Here is an 18,332-nt window from a genome sequence, read left to right as displayed (position 1 = left end):
TCCCCGGTTTGAAACCGGGCGGAAAGAGCCTGCTGTGGGCAAGCCCTTTTCGTCCTGCTTGCCCTCGTGGTTCCCCGGAGGCGGTAGGTGGCTTTTCTTCATTGGAGTTCCTGAAATTGTTGGACTCAGAGCGTCCGTCCGTCGACAGGTTGAAATTGTAAACGCTGGTGTAGCCACTTTTAATTAAAATCTGATGATGATGTTATTGTTCTTGTTGTTGTTGTTGTTGTTCTTGTTTTTCTTTTTGTCGTCGTGGTCGCCGTCATTATTATTGTTAAAGTAAAGCTACCGTAAGGTGTAGAAGGCACAATAGCTCTGTGATTGTCTGATGGTGGCACAAGACGAGCAGCAGCTGTTTGAACAAGCCATTGAGCATCACCTTGTTGGGGTAAGTGTAAGTCTTGTCATAGCTCAGGGCGTTCTTCCTTTGAAAGAGTTTCCAAAGTGTCCTGATGTGTCCTTGAGCAATGCAAAATAGGTCAGTGAAAATAGAAACCTTTATCTCACAGGCTGGCCCACGGGAAACGCCTGTGCGCGTTTTACCAGCCGGCTTCGATGGGAGCCATTCGAAACACCAGGACAGGTCGGTTTCCGTAGTGTAGTGGCTATCACGTTCGCCTCACACGCGAAAGGTCCCTGGTTCGAAACCGGGCGGAAACAACCCGTGGTGCACGCGTGCTAGTGCCGTGTTATCTGTCCCTGTAACGCGGCCGGCCATCCCTCGGAGTGTCAAGAAATCCTGACCCTTGAGAACAAACGATCACAGAAGGGTAGCTTTGCGAGGCGCTGGAACTGACAGTTTTAAAATCGATACATGTTGTTGCTGTTACAATACGACCGTAGCAGGATCGGCGACATTGCTGTTACTCTTATGAGTAGATAGTAGGGTTTTATGGGCGCGGCCTATTTTGTTATGACGTATGCCCTAAGCTTATTAATATTCCTACGTCATAATTGGGAGGCGTGATTTTAGGTAGAGTTATTTCCTTAATTATTCCTACGTCATATCCGTCAGAAAGTGTACACCCATAAAACCCTGAACAACAAGGCCGCCCATAACCTGTTTTTCTTGTTTTTCTTGTTGGTCAACTGTAGAGTGTGAATGGGTCGGCTCTTCCTGTAGTGTTTGGGGGTCTTTTTTAAATATACATGTAATGGTTTAGTAAATCTAAACCGTTATAAGATCAACAAGTTCTGTTGTCTGTAATGGTCCCAGGTCTTAACAATGCCAGTTTTGAATAGTGCGTTTATCATATTCACACTGTCTCTGTCTGTCTCTCTCTCTCTCTCGCCCAATCATTTTATAAGATCAACAAGTTCTGTTGTCTGTTATGATCCCAGGTCCTAACAATGCCTGTTTTGCATAGGGTACTTATGTTATCCACACTGTATCTGGCTCTGTCTCTCCCCTCAAATTTAATTAAAAATAAAATTAAAAAAGAGGGTGTGTGTGTGGGTGTTTGTGTGTATAGGTTAATTGTTTTTGTAAAAAAAAAAAAAAAAAAGCTGTGGTTATATTTTATCTCTCACATAATGTGTTCAGTCGTTTTACTTAAATACATTCTAGGGTCTTAAAGCTCATAAGAGTTAGACTTAAGATAAGGATATGCTTTTAAGGTATTTTAGCAGTCTCAATCCCTGATGATAAGGAATCGTTTAAAAAATAAAAACAACTGATCACTCAATGCTAAATAGATCACAACACTCAAGGCTAAATCACTCACACCATGGGTGGCGGGGGTGGGCTCAGACAACAGTACGTATGGCATGTGGTATCAAAACATTCAGAATACTTTTAACCTATATAATTTATAAGCTTTGTAAAATAAACCCAAATATCTCTTTTGCGGGGATAAACGCTGTTCTGAGTAGTTTGTGACTTGTTTAATACCAAACAAAGCATCGCTATTAAAAAAAAAAAAAAAATCACTGTAAAAGCGCTAGTTATTTTAGATCTTTATAGTTAGTTTCTTGGCTCAGGTTGTTTTTTAGCGCTTATAAAGGCCTGCAATATTCTTAGTGGTTTGTTGACTATAGGTCTTGATGCACAAAGGCCAGACCAGAACAATGCCTTACAAGCAGATCCGGCATGTGGCCATCAGTATAAGTATGAAGGTCTGGTCTTCAGCTCGACAGACTCATACTGACCTTTCGATTTAAGACTAAAGATCAACAATGTCCGGAAACAACATCAGCGACGTCGATTTAAACGAGTTTTTAGGCAAGTCTTCAGATTATTTTCATTGACTCAGAGCATGTTGTGTGCATGTATTGTAAATAAGGCTATAACATCTGTTTTAAGTTCTGTGAAATTATTTTTCAGCCAGTCAACAGGAGTTAATTCCCAACGCTGAGGAGATCATCTGGAACAACGACGGTAAGATTTTTGTGTTTGCGCTCATGGGTTCTTATGTATGGGTGTGTGTGGTTTTGAAGCGGCTCATTAGAGTTATGAAAACGTTTTAATATATATTAATGCCGGTCTCTTTAATTACACAGAAACTATCGAAAGGCCTATGATTAATGTCTCGACCAAGAGAAGTGGTTGTCCCTAGACAGGCTGTCTGCCGACCGGGTAAGAACTAAACCCCTGTTTGTTTGTATAACGATTCTGTAAGATGTTTGAGTCCAGTTTTGTTAATTTAAAAAAATTATCCTGTCTAACAGTATTAAGAAATGTGGTTCGAGACAACGAAAGGCCTTCCACATCGAGGGCTTGTTTCGTTTTACCTTCGAGAACCGTAACCTTTCAAGAATCTGAAAGGCCGTCAGCCCCGGTATCTGATAGCTGTGAGTATATATCTGCAGCCTGTAAGAGGTTAAAGCTTTTTATAAAGCGGTGTGGTTAAAGGTTAAACATGTCTCTTACCTTCACAGCGGTGCAAAAAGCTAAACCAGCCGAAAAACATAAGAAACGATTATTCTGTGGAGGTAAGTAAGATCATTCAAACTTTAATGTTTTTAAAAGGGCTTTGTTTGCCCGTTGAGGGCTAATATTTAAGCGATGGGTGACCGTTTCCTGTAGGGCGGGGGGTTCTGGGAAAGATCTTTAGAAGTCCGGACAGGTCTAGGCTTGTTTCTGGGGAACGTGTTTAGAAATGACCGATTGCCGTACCGTCTGGTTAGGAAGTAAAGCCGTCCGAAAGGGTTTAGTAAGTTGTTTGGCTTATCTCCCGCTATTATACTTCTGTTTTAAAGTGGTTGTAGGAAAAGGCTTGAAGGTGTTCATTGTATTTAATATTTAAACAGATCGTGAAAACGTTTGTGAAACAGGAAGTCCCGGGATCAGGAAGCGTTTACACTTGGAAGGTTCGTTTAAAAATGAAATGTTGTTGTGTGTGTGTGTGTTTTATTAACAATATTACAGTTTTTAAAGAAACATTTAAGAAACAGTTTATTTACAGCGGCTTCTCTGTTTTACATTTATTATCAAGTCCTAATAAATATATTGTCTGTAAATAATATTGCGTTGTAGTGAATGTCTAAGGCTATTTTCAAAGGTCTAAAAAAGCTAAAGGTTTTGAATGTCCTGGACATGTTGTTTTAAGTTTGATTTTTGTCGCCGTTTAAAGATGTAAATGTAATGTATATTTTTATTCTTCCCAAGACTCTTGGGATAGTCATTCTGTGGATGAGCTATTGAGAACAATTACCCCGTCTAAGTGGGATCAAACATCTTCCCCGGTGAGATCACCGAGTGGATCCCCCACGGTGGTCTTGGAGACCCCCCAACATCTACTCAGGCCACAGCCTTCTGGGGGTAATTCAACACCCCAGATTCAGCCCGCCGCATTGTCGGGCGGAACAAATAGAGGCATCCAACAACCTCATGGGTCGCCGTCAGTCAGGGCTGACACACCACCCAACGACGGCCTGGTTTCAACATCGTCCCCCCAGACCCATTTCTTGGCTACAGAAACGCGGAACAGTTCCCCGCGCTTGGCCAGGGTGTCACCGCAAAGGCCTTCTTGGTCTCCGTCCATGAGTATACGCTCGCTCCCTGCCTCCTTCGACCGAGATTTACCGGAGCGACCATCCTTTGAAGCTGAGCCAGGCCACCAGCCCCCGGAGCTACTTCCTGAAGGTCGGCATGAGTTGCTACATACTTTGTTACAAAATCAAAGACTTGTGTTAGTGGGGCAAAACCTGGTGATAGAGAGCCAAAACACCCTTATTAATACCCTTACTAACGAATTGTACAGTATTTAATGTTTTAATAGACACAAAACGCCTTACTATTGTGGGTTGTTGGAAAAATAAAAAATAAATTAAAAAATGTCCTGACTTGGTAAAAGAACTCACAAACTAAAGGATTATGAACAAGCTAGGGCCCCAAAAAGACCTTCCCGAGAGAACATCCCCGGCCCTGTTGTGAACTCCTCTGATGTCCCAATGAACCTGGAACTATTACAAATGATAAATGATTTAAATAACCCCCAATTACCACCGATAGAATGTGAATTAACAGACTTACCGGTGAACCCCGACCTGTTACAGATGGTCAATGATCTAAATAACCACCTCCCACCGGTAGCGCTTATAGAGGCTCACCCCCTAGTTCACCCCGATTTGTTTGAAATGGTGGAGGCTTTGGAGGAGCTACCCCGACCAAATTCTGCCCCTATTATAAATGATTTGAGACAATTAGAACACAGGATGGCGGCAGAAGCAGCCATCACTATAGAGGAGGGTCTTGACATTAACCGGTTGGATATCTTTGAAGGACTTTTACAGGCTTTAAATGAGCCTCCTCAAAAAGGGGGTTTTGTAGATGTCAGCAGTGGGGGTGTTCGGAATGTGGAGGGTTCTGAGACTGATAAGGCTGTGGAGGACATGCTCTGTGAGAATGTAGGGGGTGAAGGCTTTGTTCAAAATGATGATGTGTCCAAGAGTACCAGTGATCCCGTGATTATAGATAGACCGGCCTATAACAATTTTGAAATGATTCAGCGTTTTAATTTTGCAGAACTTTTAAATTGTGACAATTATGCAGAAATATTTGTCAACATACACGAGGCCTTGCAGAAAATGCTTGAACAGGTTGCTGAAAGGGTCAGACCTCGAGATGTTGTACAGTTAGAACTCAGAGGGGATGATTTGTTTAGCAACCTATCTGTAATGCTGAGTGGAGATAATTTAGATGTCTGGCTAAAATCGAAGCGTTATTGCAAAGTAACGCAGCCATCTTAGCTGATGAAAGTCTGTCTCTGGTAATGAATGTGGTTCGTAACCCTGAGGGTGGGGCGCTTAGAAGACTGTCGAAATGCTTGAAGAACGACATAATTAGGACCAAGCTCAGGCAATTAGTGGTGAGTTCCAGTGGGGACAATAAGCTCTGTTTTGCTTACAGTTTAATAAAACTACTCACCCCCGACATGCCTGAACCCCAAGCTCTGCAAGAGGCTTTAATGCTTCATCAGAGGGCCGGCTTAAACTCTCAACAGATGGTTACCTTTTCAGACATCACCAAGTTTGAGGAGTTGTTGTCTTTAAAAATTGTTGTGTGGTACCGTTGTGAGGTAAAGGAAGTATTTGTGAAATTTCAGATACATCCTGAAACCCATACACAGACACTGTTTCTCTTCCTAAGTGATAGTCATTACTTTGGAATAAAGAGTTTGACGGCTTTTTTGGGTTGTTCGTATGTTTGTCATTGGTGTTATAAGGCCTTCAATGATAAGCTTAAGCACCGCTGTGACGGTTACTGTAACGTCTGTTTCAATCCGCAATGTCGTAAGGGTTTGGCCCCTACCATCCGATGTAAAGATTGCTTAAGGATTTGTCTCTCAGCGTTCTGTTTTTCCGAGCATAAGGTACAGAGGGCCGCTGCTGAGGGGGTTAAAAAACGGAGTTATTGTGATCAAACTAAATATTGCCCGCAGTGTTGCCTCCAGTACCGTTTTCATGAGGTTAAACCACACAAATGTCTGGAGCCGAGATGCAGGATCTGTAATGCTGATTTAACCCCGGGGTCCGAACACCAGTGCTTTATTCAGCCGGTTAAAAAGGAGCCGCCGCACAACCGGTATGTCTTTTTTGCTTTTGAATGCCGGCAAGAAAACGGGGTCCACGTTGCTAATTATATACACTGTATTGACATGTTGGATCGTGAGTGGTCAGCTAGCGGTGAGAGTTGTGTCAGGGATTTCTTTACGCGGTATCGCGGTCCAAAATACCTCAATTACACATTTATTGCCCACAATGCTAAGGGTTATGATTCTTACATTTTGATGAAGTATCTGGTGGAAAATGGGGTGACCCCAAAAATAATAGCTCAGGGTAGCAAGATCATGTGTTTCACCGACGAAGCTTTCAACTAACGTTACATAGACTCGTTAAATTTCCTCCCCATGAAATTGAGCGCTTTGCCTAAGGCTCTGGGTTTTGAGGCTCAGAAGAAAGGTTGGTTCTGCCATTTTTTTAATACTAAGGACACTCAAAATTATCGAGGGTCCTACCCGCCCGCCTCTTATTATGGGGTTGATACTATGATGTCTCATGAGAGGGAGGAATTCTTTAAATGGTACAATACGGTTAAGGGAGGTGTTTTTGATTTCCGAGAAGAGATGGCCGCTTATTGTAAAAATGATGTGGTGATCCTTAAAGAAGCCTGTGTGCGTTTCTGCGCCGAGGTTATCAACACATCGGGTCTCGACCCTTTGCAAAGTGTGACCATAGCGTCTCTCTGCATGAAAATGTATCGGTCCAATTTCTTGCAGAAAAACACTATAGCGGTCACCACTTCTGACAACTATCGTGCTAGACAAAAGAACTTTTCGACTGTCTCCATACAGTGGCTGGAATACCTGAGTGCCCGGGATAACATCTTCATCAGACATGCTTTAAATCAAGGGGAAGTCAAAATGGGGCCTTACTACTTAGACGGTTTTAGCGACGTGTCCGGGCGGCGTACCGCTTATGAGTTTGCAGGTTGTATTTACCATGGCTGTCCTCAGTGCTTCGACCCAAACACCTTTAACCCCGTAACACAAAAACTCTGCGGTGATATGTACTATGATTTCCAGGAACGAATTGAAACTTTAAAAAACACCTATGGTTTGAACGTGCTGGTGATTTGGAAACACGAGTGGACGACCCTGAAGCAACAGGAAGCGGGGGTACAACGGTTTATGGAAACCTTGGACTTTCCTGAACGTCTAGAGCCCCGGGATGCGTTATTTGGGGGTCGTACCAACGCCCTCTGTTTACATTATGAGGTAAAGGAGGGTGAGAGAGTAGATTACTATGATTTCACCAGTCTGTACCCTTATGTCAACAAGACCAAAATGTACCCGGTGGGGCGTCCAACCATTGTTTATCGTGACTTTCTCGAAATCGGACATTACTTTGGTTTGATCAAAGTCACCATGTACCCTCCTCGCGAGCTGTTCTTACCCATGTTGCCTTACAGGTGTTCGGGAAAATTGATGTTCCCTCTGTGTAGAACGTGTGTGGAAACTGAAAATCAAACTACCTCTTGTCTGCACAGTGATGAAGAGAGAGCGCTGACGGGTGTCTGGTGTAGCATTGAGCTTGACAAGGCGGTGGAGAAAGGTTACAGAGTCGGTAAGGTGAATGAGGTTTGGCATTTTTCTGAAAAATCTGATACTCTTTTTGCTGATTACATTATGACCCATCTGAAAGGGAAACAGGAGGCATCGGGCTATCCCTCATGGTGTGTTGACTCCGCGGCCAAAGAGCGATACGTTCAGCAATATTTTGAAAAGGAAGGGATCCGTCTAGAGCCGGGGAACATAACTGTAAACCCCGCCAAGAGACAAATGTCCAAACAGATTTTAAACAGTCTGTGGGGTAAGTTTGGGGAAAGAAATTACCGTCTAAACACAACCTTGATTAAAACCCCTGAACAGTTTATAGAATTTATGTTTTCCAAACAACATGCAGTATCACACTTTCAATTCTTAAATGACCACGTGGCACAGGTCCAGTGGAGGGCCCCTAAAGATTACTATGATTTCACCAGTCTGTACCCTTATGTCAACAAGACCAAAATGTACCCGGTGGGGCGTCCAACCATTGTTTATCGTGACTTTCTCGAAATCGGACATTACTTTTGTTTGATCAAAGTCACCATGTACCCTCCTCGCGAGCTGTTCTTACCCGTGTTGCCTTACTGGTGTTCGGGAAAATTGATGTTCCCTCTGTGTAGAACGTGTGTGGAAACTGAAAATCAAACTACCTCTTGTCTGCACAGTGATGAAGAGAGAGCGCTGACGGGTGTTACCACGGCTTACGCCCGGCTTGAACTGTACAACTTAATGGATCAGTTGCAGGAACGCACGCTCTATCATGATACTGACTCTGTAATCTTTGTCACCAGGCCAGGGGATTGGGTCCCTCCCCTCGGGGACTACCTTGGGGAGTTAACGAGCGAACTAGATCCTCAGGACCACATAGTGGAGTTTGTTTCAGGGGGTCCTAAGACTTACGCATACAGAACGGCTGCGGGTAAGACCTGTATGAAAGTTAAGGGTTTCACTCTGAACCATTGTAACAACAAGCTCATTAACATCAAGTCTCTGACGACCCTGGTAGAAAGTTTTGTAACCGAGAAAGACGCGCCTCCTCGTGAGATTATTACAGCCGGAAATCAGATCTATCGCAATAAAAAGGGGTAAATGTTGGAAAATAGATCACTAAACAAACGATTCAGGGTGGTGTACAATAAAAGAGTGTTGAAGACTGATTATACCACTCTGCCTTATGGATATTAGCGGTGGTTTTGATAACAGACTTCAACACCCTTTCTCCTGTATTATAGCTGGTCCCTCCAATTCGGGGAAGAGCTATCTTATAAAGAACATCATAGAAGATGTGGACGCAACCAAGTCCCAAGCTCTTGACAACATAGTGTGGTGTTACTCTTGCTGGCAACCTCTCTACGATGATTTGGCTTCGAAAAAAAATAATCTGAAATTTGTGCAAGGTCTCCCCGCCTTGTTGTGTGACGATGACTTGTTCCCGCCCGGTCAAACTAATCTAGTGATCCTTGATGACCTGATGGAGCAGGCCGGTGACAACAGTGAAGTGGAAAAAGCTTTCACAAAGTACACTCATCATAGGAATTTAAGTATTATTTATTTAGTTCAAAATCTATTTTTTCAAGGTAAAAAAAGCCGCACTATTAATTTAAAGCCAATTATATAATTCTTTTTAAAAACCCCAGAGATAAACTACAGGTCACCGTCTTGGCTCGTCAAATGTACCCTAACCAGACCAAGTTCTTTTTGGAGGCATTTGAGGATGCCACCAAAAAACCCTACGGGTACTTGATTGCAGACTTAAAAGCACAAACCCCAGAAGACTTTCGCCTCAGAACAGGTTTGTGCCCGCCCGATTGGCCGGCAGTGTATGTGCTAAAGAAAAGGAAATAAATAAGAATGTCTGTTCGGATTAAAAGAAATCTGCCACTTTTGCAAATGTTATTTGAGGGGAGCCCGCGCCATAGGAAAGCTGTGCTGGCAGGGGCCCCCTCGGATTTGATCGAGACCCTGTGTGAAATAGCTTTTAACATCTTACGTGGTAATATACCCCTAACCCCTTCTCAACATTCTAAACTCAAAAAACAAAAAGCGGTTATCAAGATCATCGCTAATAAGAAGTATTCTATTAAAAGAAAAAGAAAGAAGATTAATCAAACCGGGGGTTTTATAGGACCGCTGTTGAGCATAGCCGTGCCTTTCCTAACCAGTCTTCTAGCTTCCAGAGTGGGTTAATAATGGAATATGCTCAGAAAATGTTTTTGATCCCTCAGGAGCAGCTTGAGAAACTGAGAAAAAATGTTGTCGGGCCAGAGCCCATTAGACAAACGGCCGAAAACAACCTGGACTCTGAAATGAAAGCTATACAGGCCAGGGCCGATTTAAATCAGTATTCCAAAGCCCAGTTGTATACCAACACGTTACAGCGCTACCTCCATTTGGTTAGACAGGGTGAAAAAGATCAAAACATTTTAACTTTAACCATGGCCTCTCAAGAAAATGGTTCTGGGGCTGATGCGGGGGGTACGGTTGATAAAGATGTTGCGGTGACCGAACCTGTTGAGAGTTCAGAGGGAGATGTTGTAACGGATGTTTTGAGAAACATGCCGGCCAGAAGCAAAAGACATGCAGAATATATCCTGCACAAAATGGTTCAGAAACCGCGGGTAACGGCTTGGAATGAACAGGGTGAATTTGTTTTTAAAGGACAACTGATCAAAGGTTCACACATGTTTGATTTGTTGAAGAGTGTCACTAGCACTAATAAGGTACCCGATAGTCGCCGACCTGTAGGCTGGAATGCTTTCCTACAGGCGATGGCCTGTCTGAACATGCCCCAATCCACAGTTCCTAACCAGGAAACGCGACAAAAATTCCATCTGTGTAAAGAGGTGGAGCCTGATCTGACTCCGATATCTCATTACTCTGACCGTGCTGAGCGACCATCCTCAGGATCAATCCATCGTTGGGAAGCTTATTAATCTCATGTTTTTATTTGTCTCCCCTGTAAATAATGACCCGACAAACAATTTTTTATTTAATTTGTTTTATTTTCAAATGTTGTACATTTATTTATAACATAACTCCTGCTTTGTATTAGAATTGTTTTGAATAAAAACAAAACTAATGATTCAAAGGCTGTTTTCATTATTTTTTCATCATCTTTTAAAATCCTCACAAGAACACCCCATCTGTATACATGGCTGGCTAGGGTCGTAAGTCATTGTGTTATAAGGGGGGGTCCACAGTGTACTGACAAACTCTGCCACTTTTTTATCATTTTGGCCTAAATCCTCACTGTACAAGGCCATAATATCGGGGTATGACCTTCCTTTAGATCTATGATATAAGAAAAACACACAGTGTTGACCACAAGTGAAGGTCTGAAGACTTTGTACTTGACGACCGCTGTAAATGGTTTCTTGACAGTTGTTGAGCAGAAAGTTATTGATCTTCCGAGGGAAAGGTCTGAAATCCGGGGGGTTTCCATAGGAATCAAAAAATTCACCACGGTGGTCCTCCCTTAGATAAATAGCCAGCCAATGTTCTCCGGGCATATTTTTAGGGTGTGTGTTGATTATGTACATTGCAGGTAAATTCTTGATCTTAAATTTAGGCAGCTGATCGCAGGCGTAGACTCCTTGAAACAGTTTCCGTGAGCCGGCCAGGGCATTCATGATGTGGTTGAGCTCTCTGGTGTTCATTTTAATAATAATCATACAGAACGTTTCTCCTCTGATTCACCTCAATAATGTTGTCAAACACAGCATACACGACCATATTTACAGTGCGTGGTAGAGGCTGCTTGAAACGCATCTCCAAACGCATATTGCCCGTCTTCATCAGTGAAAAATGTTGTCCACACTCTTCATCAGGGGTCAGGTTGAAACCGTTCAGGGTGTAACCGCTGCAGTATTCCCGGCGATCGATCAGCAGAGTTTGATCCTTGAGATGACGACCCGTAGCCAGTACTAGACTGTAATATTCACGAACCGCATTGCCGTTTTCAAAGTCAGGTTGAAAAGGTCTGGATGGAACCTGCACACCATCGACGTACAACGCTATAAATTCCGCGTTAAAATGTTTAAAGTTAAAGGGGTTCTTGTTGTAAACCCCGGTAAATGCATCATTATCCACGAGACCTATAATAACCTGTTTTGGGAGCTGTCCTAGAAACAGATTTTCCTGGTTCATCACCCGTGTCCCTGCGGGGATACTGTGGACTTTCATATAGACTCTTTCGATCGGGTACTTGGCGTTTGCCGTCATTAACGCCTGCGTGTGTCCTAGTTTAACCGCCGGGGAGACGGACACTTTCTTCACAAACAGCGAGGCCAATAATATGGTCAGTTTATATTTTTCAGTATCAGGGGTCATCAGACAAAAAGCACTTTTACTACGGATCATTTTAATTTTAATGTCTACCCCGTTGAGCATGAGTTTTTCTTGGAAAAATATGTCTGCATGGATATGCCCCATTAGCTCAAAGGTCCTCCCTTCTGTTGAAGAGGCCGTTCTTTTTTGAAAACCCTTATTGAGTCCCTCTGGATCCTTGTCGTCCATAGCTTCCGGGATGTCTTTGAAGAAAAGGCCGGGGCTGAACTGTTTGCTCAGGGTCTCCTCACTATAATTAAGGATACACTCCATCATGGCTCTATAGGGGTAAGTATTGCTGCTTTGACTAATGAGCCGATCTCCCAGGGTCACATCCACCTGTGAAAACATGGTGGCCACCGGGTAATTGATGACCCCAGCGTTGGCCGTCTTCTCGATTGCATCGCCATCCTCATCAGTCACTTTACAGTTCATTAAAATAAATGTGTTATTCAAATCAATATAATCCTCGCCATTGCCAGCTATAAAAAACTCCAGAGGGGCCGTGTCTGAAATTTCCACGATATGTTGGAGAATGAGAGATTCTTCGTTTTTTGTTAGCCACGGATCTTCGTCGCCCTGGTGGACACATGCTGTTTCTTCTTTTACCCCCCCTCCTCGCCATTACCATGAGACCCGAACCCTCCTGATGCTCATGGCTAGCTGCCCGGTTCATAACATTGGTGAACACGTCACTAACAATATTTTTAGCCGCTGATTTCAAGTGGGGTCTGGCTATAGCAAAGCCTCTCTTAAGCAGGGGTACGGCCATTCTAAAGAGACCACGAAAGAGTCCTCCTAGACCGGCGCCATACATTGTGGGGGCTCCTACAATACCGGGCAAGCCGTTCCCGGCTTGCATCTTGTAATAATCCACATAGGCGCTAGGATCTACATAACCCCTCGAGGTAGCCATTTTAATAATGTACACACTGTTTCAGGGGTCGAAAATGTAGTTTGACAATAACTTTACCGAAGCGGAAGGGTACGTTGATATTCTGATCCGATTTGACTTCGATCGTGATGTTGTCAAAGTGGGTCTTTGAGACTGGTACGTAGTGTGGCTTGTCATAAGTAATTGTGACCATGTCATTGCTTTTACCTTTAATAAGTACATTTCTCAAAAGGGGGACATAACTATCCCCGACCCTCTGGTGGGTTATGATATCCGTATACACATAAAGAGTGTAAAAGCCGCCCCACCACTTCTGAGAACCTGCTCTCTGTGTCAGAATAGAACCCTAATATACGCCCCAGTTGGCCGCTGGTTTGAATGCTAATACCTGGTTTTGACACCTTGTACACTCTGTTTTTAATAGGGTTGTAATATAGCTTGATGTTGGGGGTGCCTTCTGAGAACTGTTTATGAATCTCATCTAATATTTTATCCACATTGTCATAATAACCTCCTTGTATCGTGAATATCCATTGATTTTAACATCATCAAAAATGGCGAAGGTGGCATCCTTATCTTGTAAAACAGCCCAAGTGTAAGGATACTGTATTTCCGCCAACCCCACTTCCCACGACCCCCTTAGATCTATAGATTTTCCAAATTGTACCGTGTAACTGGATATTTCATTTTTAGGGTATATATCGAGAGAGGCGTTACTGGGTAGAGTCACGTAGAAGCCTCCTGATTCCATCTTGAGTACCGAAAGTAATGCCCCCAACACACCCACGGGCATGTTGTTATAAGGATTGAATATCGCAAACCTGTTGTTCCGGGACCCAACTATTGAACTTTTCAGGCCATCCAAGCCATTTCACCAACACGTATTTTTTCCGGTTCTGGGTTTTTTCAGCTAATATCTTTTCAACTCTGTATACACTGTATTTACCCACAATCATTTTTTGTAACTCGGCTTCGTAAAACGTTCCTTCTATATCCTCCCCGTCATAGTCTTTTAACCGGTACACGGGGGGGTCTCAAGCCAACTGTTCGGTAACTGTAAAATATTCGTCAGAAAATGTTTGTTCATAACCTTTGGCAAAAGTACTCCTTAGCTTTGAAACGCGAACCACATCACCGATGTTGAACTTATAAGTAGTTTTTCCCTTCTTAATAAATGGTCCGTATAATTCTTTATAGACCTTAAAAGAATTACTTTGATCAACATCTATAGGCTTCATTTTAATACTGGTGTGATACCCTTGGTTGTAAGCATCGATAAAATCCTGAACTTTATCAAAATACTTGAACGTGTTGACCGCTGTAAAATATCTCCAGATTTTGGTCTTCATGGTGCGGTTAAACCTCTCCACTACCAATGCCTTAAGCTCATTACCGGTGGTGAAATGATGTATTTTGTGTCTCTTCAGTAGATTCTGAAATTCTCTGTTGAGAAACTCTTTTCCTTTATCAGTCTGCAGTTTTTTAGGACATCGACCCTGGGACAATATATCCTCAAAGGCCCTTGTCACCGCCCGACCTGTTTTTTTATGTAGAATGCGAGCCCAGGCATATTTTGATAACACATCGATACACATCAACATCAATTTGTGACCATTGTTATGTTTTGATAAATTTGACATATCGACTAGATCCATTTGCCATTGTGAGTCTATGTCAGTTGCATATACGCGGTTTCTTTTAAAGTTAATCCCGTAACCATTCTGAAACAACCACATCATTAACCTTCACTCCGGCCTCAGCGAGTCCTCTTTGAAAACCCTTCTTACCCGCCAAACCCCCAATCTTGGCTGGGTTGTAGTATAGTTCCTGCATTTGGGGAGCTTGCCGAGTCATTCTGTCAAATAACCAAACAGACCCACACTATGCGCAAAGTTTTTATACAAGGTTTTTTATTCAACTTCAGGAGAGCAGATACCCCTTTTTAGACATTTGAGAAAAGTATAACATACACAACAATTTTTTCTACGGTCCAGACAAAAAGAAATCAGATAATTGGTTACTTGATCTATATCAACAAATATACCTGTTTCTTTATCTTGTAGGCACACACCTCAGTTACATATGTAAATAAAACAACAATATGACCTATTTTAAAAGTAAACAGAGGTGTATTAAACATGCTCAGCAAAAGGTCATACAGATGTTGATGATATGGCCTAATATCATTCTTGGCCCCCTTGAGCGCTTCATCCCAGTGTTCGTACCCCCCGGTCTTTGTTACAGCAGCCATTCACTTTTCCAGGTTTGAAAGTTGATCCTCATCGATGGTTAAATCTGTAGAGAAAAGGCTCGCGTTGGCTACTTTTCTGTCAAGCACATGGTGTAATAGCGCTCTCAGGTTAGCTACAGAGTGTTGATGACAGAACCAGTTGCAGAAGCAGTCCAGAACATTCCCCATGTTCAAAGTCCCTTAGTTCAGGTCAGAGTCTGAATCAGTGGCGTAGATGTCGAATTCTTCGTCGCTGCCCCCAGCTTTAACTTCTTTACGGAAGAAATAAGCTTTTAGCTTGCCAGCGGTTTTTCTACTCGGCTCATCCAGGTCATTGAGCAGCTGCCCAAGTTTCTCTATTATAAACGGCTCCTTTTTCAGCTCCAGCAAAATCTCATCTATGATTTTCTGGACTTGTCCCGCAGTGACATGTATGTGGGAGTAAGACAGCGCCTTGATTAGTGCCGGTTTCAGCCACGGTTTGTTCAGTCTTCTGTAAAACACGTTGAAATAGAACAGGAAATAGTAACGGTCTGGTTCAAACAAACAACTGTGTCTCAACTGACTGGGGTGATTCACTTCACACCCCCGACAGACTTCTTTCAGAGCTCGGTCGATGAGAGCACTCAGAATATACACCAGGGTGCTTTTAACTACTCTGCTTACTTGGTCACATACCCCGGGCATAAATCCTGCGTCTTCATCACGCCCCCGGGACAGTCCGATGCTCATTGGGTCGCCTGGTGGTTTGTGGGGTGTTTCTACATCCATTGGACTGACCCCCTCCTGAGACGCACAGAAGGTAGACAGTTCGGCAAAATCGAGGCCCTCCATGAGCTCCAGAGGCTGGGGATCCCCGAGACTCATTTGGTCATCCATCGCACCTCATGTTGTTTCGTCCTGAGGGACCGGGGTCTGAGGTCTTGGAGGGTAACCGCAGTCAGAGGGTTCCGGAGTGTATACAAAATCTGGGGAATAGAACCAGGGGTGATCCCGGGTTTGAAGAGGCCTGTAGAGCCTGTCGACGTCCGCAGCTTTCGGGTAAGACATTCTCTTTAATTTTAAACCATGAATGAATTGTTGCGCCTTTTATCCTATCTCTTCACTACGTCACGACACACCGCCCTCTTAGAAGAGAGTAGCCCCTGAGCCGTCAGACGGCGTCAAACATAATTTCAGTAACCTGTTTTTCTGGATCCTCCACACCCCCTTCAATAGGGTTTGTAATCAGGGTACTGCTAAGCAAAACCTTACGATCTGTAGTTAGAGATAGACTCTTCACCACTCTACCGTAGTTCTGCAAGCTTTCCCATTCACCACCTTTCAAAACCCTGAGTCGGAGACTCCATTTCGCATTCTCTTGGACCCTCTTGCAAGCCTTCTAGAGTCTTATCCCCAAGCCCCAGATCTCTCCAGGCCATCACCTTCAACCAGTCCTCATAAGAGTATTCAATTACCGTCTCAAAAGGTTCCAACGTACCCTCCTTCTCTCCCAAAGCAAAAAGCTCCACTCCAACATAGCTGGGATCCCTTTTAAAGCGGTAACCCCGTCGAGCCCCCCAGAACAACACCCAGGAGCGTTCAATCTTCAAATTGGTGAGTACAGGAACCCTTGCCCGGGATTGTTTCTTGCGGGGTTTCATGTTGATGTCGCTGGACATGTTGAAGAAGCGGGATGTTTCAGAAGCTGAGAATTAAAGAGGTATTGCCTAAAAGCAGCGCGGGTTCTTAAATAGAGAGGAGAGTTTCGGGGCGTTGCCTTCAGAGGGGTGGGGGTATTTATGGGTGGCCTTGTTGTTCAGGGTTTTATGGGTGTACACTTTCTGACGGATATGACGTAGGAATAATTAAGGAAATAACTCTACCTAAAATCACGCCCCCCAATTATGACGTAGGAATATTAATAAGCTTAGGGCATACGTCATAACAAAATAGGCCGCGCCCAAAAAACCCTACTATCTACTCTTATGTAGTTGAAGGCGCAGTATAGCTCTGATAGTCTGGTGGTGACGGAAGACCACCAGCCGTTTGAACAAGCCATTCAGCATCACCTTGTTGGGCTAAGTGCAGGCACTGTCAGAGCGCAGGGCGTCCTGCCTTTGAAAGAGTTTCCAAAGTGTCCTGATGTGCCCTTGAGCAATGCAAAATAGGTCAGTGAAAATAGAAACCTTTATCTCACAGGGTGGCCCACGGGAAATGCCTGTGCGCGTTTTACCAGCCTGCTTCGATGGGAGCCATTTGAAACGGCAGGACGCGTTGGTTTCCGTAGTGTAGTGGCTATCACGTTCGCCTCACACGCGAAAGGTCCCCGGTTCGAAACCAGGCGGAAACAACCCGCGGTGCACGCTTGCCAGTGCTTTGTTACCCGTCCTCATCTCTCCGTCCCATGGCCGGCCTAAGTTTTCTCTTCCTCGGAGTGGCAAGAAATCATAACCTTGAGAACAAACGATCGCAGAAGGGTAGCTTTGCGAGGCGCTGGAACCGACACTTTTAAAATCGATACATGTTGTTGCTGTTACAATATGACCGTAGCAGGATCGGCGACATTGCTGTTACTATTATGTAGTTGAAGGCGCAGTATAGCTCTGATAGTCTGGTGGTGACGGAAGACCACCAGCCGTTTGAACAAGCCATTCAGCATCACCTTGTTGGGCTAAGTGCAGGCACTGTCAGAGCGCAGGGCGTCCTGCCTTTGAAAGAGTTTCCGTAGTGTCCTGATGTGCCCTTTAGCAATGCCAAACAGGTCTGTGAAAATGGCATCCTTTCGCGGCACTTCAGACGCCATCTTACAGCCTAGCCGACCTGAAACGCCTGAGCCCGTTTTACCAGCAGGCTTCAACGGTAACCGTTTGAAGCAAGAGGCGGCGGTGTCAGTTTCCGTAGTGTAGCGGTTATCACGTTCGCCTAACGCGCGAAAGGTCCCCGGGTTCGAAACCGGGCGGAAACAGCCTGCTGTGGGCTGGCCCTTTTCGTCCTGCTTGCCCTCGTGGTTCCCCGGAGGCGGTGGGTGGCTTTTCTTCATTGGAGTGCCCGAAATCGGTGCTTTCAGAGCGTCCGTCCGTCGACAGGTTGAAATTGTAAACGCTGGTGTAGCCACTTTTAATTAAAATCTGATGATGTTGATGTTGTTGTTCTTGTTGTTGTTCTTGTTGTCATCGTGGTCGCCGTCATTATTATTGTTAAAGTAAAGCAGTAGTTAGATTTGTTGCTACCGTAAGGTGTAGAAGACAACAGTAGGTATGGCGTGTGATATCAAAACATTCAGAATTCTTTTAACCTATAAAAAATATAAGCATTGTAAAATAAACCCAAATATCTCTTTTGCGGGGAT

General features: G+C 43.9%; 3 non-coding genes across 3 annotated transcripts; all 3 read left to right on the top strand.

Moving 5' to 3' along the window:
* The first annotated feature begins 587 nt into the window (after positions 1-587).
* On the top strand, positions 588-660 carry trnav-cac (transfer RNA valine (anticodon CAC)). Its single transcript has one exon. It is a non-coding gene; the product is annotated as a tRNA-Val (tRNA).
* Positions 661-17,260: 16,600 nt separating this feature from the next.
* On the top strand, positions 17,261-17,333 carry trnav-cac (transfer RNA valine (anticodon CAC)). The gene has a single exon. It is a non-coding gene; the product is annotated as a tRNA-Val (tRNA).
* A 541-nt stretch (positions 17,334-17,874) lies between these two features.
* On the top strand, positions 17,875-17,948 carry trnav-aac (transfer RNA valine (anticodon AAC)). The gene has a single exon. It is a non-coding gene; the product is annotated as a tRNA-Val (tRNA).
* Positions 17,949-18,332: the final 384 nt, after the last annotated feature.

Source organism: Amia ocellicauda, assembly GCF_036373705.1.
Source record: "Amia ocellicauda isolate fAmiCal2 chromosome 11 unlocalized genomic scaffold, fAmiCal2.hap1 SUPER_11_unloc_3, whole genome shotgun sequence".
NCBI classification, from domain to species: domain Eukaryota; kingdom Metazoa; phylum Chordata; class Actinopteri; order Amiiformes; family Amiidae; genus Amia; species Amia ocellicauda.
Note: the sequence above shows the minus strand (reverse complement) of the source record. Positions and strands in the feature narration are given on the sequence as shown.